This window comes from Aegilops tauschii, chromosome 5, assembly GCF_002575655.3.
Source record: "Aegilops tauschii subsp. strangulata cultivar AL8/78 chromosome 5, Aet v6.0, whole genome shotgun sequence".
NCBI lineage: Eukaryota > Viridiplantae > Streptophyta > Magnoliopsida > Poales > Poaceae > Aegilops > Aegilops tauschii.
In genome coordinates this window covers 395494463-395499301 of record NC_053039.3, presented here as the reverse complement: position 1 = coordinate 395499301, position 4839 = coordinate 395494463, and positions in this window count along the sequence as shown.

Below are 4839 nucleotides of genomic sequence, written 5' to 3'. Positions count from 1 at the left end.
CGAATGTCTTGCCTTCGGATCTGTGATAGAAGGTGTACCCAACGGTTTCCTTTGGGTATCATATGAAGACACATTTCTTCGATTTGGGTTCGAGCTTATCAGGTTGAAGCTTTTTCACATAAGCATCGTAGCCCCAAACTTTCAGAAACGACAACTTTGGTTTCTTGCCAAACCACAGTTCATAAGGCATCATCTCAACGGATTTAGATGGTGCCCTATTTAATGTGAATGCAGCCGTCTCTAAAGCATAACCCCAAAACGATAGCGGTAAATCAGTAAGAGACATCATAGATTGCATCATATCTAATAAAGTGCGGTTACGACGTTCGGACACACCATTACGCTGTGGTGTTCCGGGTGGCGTGAGTTGCAAACTATTCCGCATTGTTTCAAATGAAGACCAAACTCCTCCACGATCAGATCGTAGAAACTTTATTTTCTTGTTACGATGATTTTCCACTTCACTCTGAAATTCTTTGAACTTTTCAAATGTTTCAGACTTATGCTTCATCAAGTAGATATACCCATATCTGCTCAAATCATCTGTGAAAGTGAGAAAATAACAATACCCACCGCGAGCCTCAATATTCATCGGACCACATACATCAGTATGTATGATTTCCAACAAATCTGTTGCTCGCTCCATTGTTCCGGAGAACGGAGTTTTAGTCATCTTGCCCATGAGGCATGGTTCGCAAGTACCAAGTGATTCATAATCAAGTGATTCCAAAAGTCCATCAGAATGGATTTTCTTCATGTGCTTTACACCAATATGACCTAAACGGAAGTGCCACAAATAAGTTGCACTATCATTATCAACTCTGCATCTTTTGGCTTCAATATTATGAATATGTGTATCACTACTATCGAGATTCAATATAAATAGACCACTCTTCAAGGGTGCATGACCATAACAGATATTACTCATATAAATAGAACAACCATTATTCTCAGATTTAAATGAATAACCGTCTCGCATCAAACAAGATCCAGATATAATGTTCATGCTCAACGCTGGCACCAAATAACAATTATTCAGGTCTAAAACTAATCCCGAAGGTAGATGTAGAGGTAGCGTGCCGACGGTGATCACATCAACTTTGGAACCATTTCCCACGCGCATCATCACCTCGTCCTTTGCCAATCTTCCCTTAATCCGTAGCCCCTGTTTCGAGTTGCAAATATTAGAAACAGAACCAGTATCAAATACCCAGGTGCTACTGCGAGCATTAGTAAGGTACACATCAATAACATGTATATCACATATATCTTTGTTCACCTTGCCATCCTTCTTATCCGCCAAATACTTGGGGCAGTTCCGCTTCCACTGACCAGTCTGTTTGCAGTAGAAGCACTCAGTCTCAGGCTTAGGTCCAGACTTGGGTTTCTTCACTTGAGCAGCAACTTGCTTGCCATTCTTCTTGAAGTTCCCCTTCTTCCCTTTACCCTTTTTCTTGAAACTGGTGGTCTTGTTGACCATCAATACTTGATGCTCCTTCTTGATTTCTACCTCCGCAGCCTTTAGCATTGCGAAGAGCTCGGGAATTGTCTTATCCATCCCTTGCATGTTATAGTTCATCACGAAGCTCTTGTAGCTTGGTGGCAGTGATTGAAGAATTCTGTCAATGACACTATCATCCGGAAGATTAACTCCCATTTGAATCAAGTGATTATTATACCCAGACATTTTGAGTATATGTTCACTGACAGAACTATTCTCCTCAATCTTGCAGCTGTAGAACTTATTGGAGACTTCATATCTCTCAATCTGGGCATTTGCTTGAAATATTAACTTCAACTCCTGGAACATCTCATATGCTCCATGACGTTCAAAACATCGTTGAAGTCCCGGTTCTAAGCCGTAAAGCATGGCACACTGAACTATCGAGTAGTCATGAGCTTTGCTCTGCCAGACGTTCTTAACGTCATCAGTAGATGATACGTCTCCAACGTATCTATAATTTTTTATTGTTCCATGCTATTATATTATCTGTTTTGGATGTTTAATGGGCTTTACCATACACTTTTATATTATTTTTGGGACTAACCTATTAACCGGAGGCCCAGCCCAAATTGCTGTTTTTTTTGCCTATTTCAGTGTTTCGCAGAAAAGGAATATGAAACGGAGTCCAAACGGAACGAAACCTTCGGGAACGTGATTTTTGGAACAAACGTGATCCACAGGACTTGGAGTGGACGTCAAGCAATCAACGAGGAGGCCACGAGGCAGGGAGGTGCGCCTCTACCCTCGTGGGCCCCTCGTAGCTCCACCGACCTACTTCTTCCTCCTATATATACCTACGTACCCCGAAAACATCCAGGAGCACCACGAAACCCTATTTCCACCGCCGCAACATTCTGTACCCGTGAGATCCCATCTTGGGGCCTTTTCCGGCGCTCCGCCGGAGGGGGCATTGATCACGGAGGGCTTCTACATCAACACCATAGCCTCTCCGATGATGTGTGAGTAGTTTACCTCAGACCTTCGGGTCCATAGTTATTAGCTAGATGGCTTCTTCTCTCTCTTTGGATCTCAATACAATGTTCTCCTCGATTCTCTTGGAGATATATTCGGTGTAATCTTCTTTTGCGGTGTGTTTGTCAAGATCCGATGAATTGTAGGTTTATGATGAAGATTATCTATGAACAATATTTGAATCTCCTCTGAATTCTTTTATGTATGATTGGTTATCTTTGCAAGTCTCTTCGAATTATCAGTTTGGTTTGGCCTACTAGATTGATCTTTCTTGCAATGGGAAAAGTGCTTAGCTTTGGGTTCAATCTTGCGGTGCTCGATCCCAGTGACAGTAGGGGAAACGACACGTATTGTATTGTTTCCATCGAGGATAAAAAGATGGGGTTTATATCATATTGCTTGAGTTTATCCCTCTACATCATGTCATCTTTCTTAATGCGTTACTCCGTTCTTATGAACTTAATACTCTAGATGCATGCTGGATAGCGGTCGATGTGTGGAGTAATAGTAGTAGATGCAGGCAGGAGTCGGTCTACTTGTCACGGACGTGATGCCTATGTACATGATCATGCCTAGATATTCTCATAACTATGCTCAGTTCTATCAATTGCTCGACAGTAATTTGTTCACCCACCGTAATACTTATCTTGAGAGAAGCCACTAGTGAAACCTATGGCCCCCGGGTCTATTCTCTATCATATTAATCTACCGTTATTTATATTACCGTTTATTTTGCTTTCTTTACTTTTAGTCTTTATCATAAAAATACCAAAAATATTATCTTATCATCTCTGTCAGATCTCACTTTTGCAAGTGGCCGTGAAGGGCTTGACAACCCCTTTATCACGTTGGTTGCAAGGTTCTTATTTGTTTGTGTAGGTACGAGGGACTTGAGCGTGGCCTCCTACTGTATTGATACCTTGGTTCTCAAAAACTGAGGGAAATACTTACGCTACTTTACTGCATCACCCTTTCCTCTTCAAGGGAAAACCAACGTAGTGCTCAAGAGGTAGCAAGAAGGATTTGTGGCGCCGTTGCCGGGGAGTCTGTGCACAAGTCAAGACATACAAAGTACCCATCACAAACTCTTATCCCTCGCATTACATTACTTGCCATTTGCCTCTCGTTTTCCTCTCCCCCACTTCTCCCTTGCCGTTTTATTTGACCTTCTTCTGTTCGTCTTTTTCGTTTGCTTTGATGTCTTACTTGGCTCGTTTGGTTGGAATAGTTGATTATTTATTGCTAAACAGAGAACCTAAGATCTATGGATCCTCATCCGCTTGCTAATCTTTTTAAGAGATCCAATTGTGATGAACCAATTGCTAGTGAGTTTTGTGCACTAGATTATCTTTATGAAGTTTTGCTTGAAATTCGTGAATCAAAAATTGTGATGAAGAAATTTATGAAGAGATTCACGATAGCTCCTTGAATAAAAAGCATGATTGCAATGATTTTACTATAAATTTTCTTGATGTCAATTGTGCTAATAATATGCAAAACCCTAAGCTTGGGGATGCTAGTTTTGCTATGTCTACTACTTGTTGCAATCATCATGATTGGGGTGATTCTTCTTATGATCTTGAAAATTTATTTAAGCCCCATGATGAATATGAGATTGATAATAGTGTTTTCAATAATATTGAAAGTGGGTTTGGAAGAGTGTCAACTTTAGATCCCACATATTTGGAGAATGTTCAATCTTATGAAATTTTTGATAAAAGTGGGTTGGGAGAGGTCATGACTTTAGCTAATTTTAATCCCACTATTTTGGAAGAGTGTCAACTTCGCATGCATATGGATCGTGTTGAGAATATGCTATGTGATAGCTATATTGTTGAATTTTCTTATGATCCTACATGTAATTATTATAAGAGAGGAAAATATGGTTGTAGAAATTTTCATGTTACTAAATTACCTCTCGTTATGTTGTGATTGCTATTGTTCCTTTCCGTTTCCTTGCATATGCTAGGTTTTGCTTGCTATGATATTTTTTTGCCTATAAGATGCCTATGCATAGGAAGTATGTTAGACTTAGATGTGTTTGTCATGTGTTTTATGATGCTCTCTTTGTGCTTCAATTCTTGTCTTTCATGTGAGCATCATTGAAATCTCAATGCCTAGCTAAAAAGACTTTAAAGAAAAGCGATTGTTGGGAGACAACCCAATATATTTCCTTTCTGTTTTTTGAATAAATAATTTCTCTAGCCTCTGGTTAGATTTGTTTTTATGTTTTAATTAGTGTTTGTGCCAAGTAAAACCGTTAGGATAACCTACGGTGATAGTTATTTGATCTTGCTGTAAAAAATAAAAACTTTGTGCGCACGAGATTAGTTTTCATAAATCACAGAAACGTGCTTTTCAGT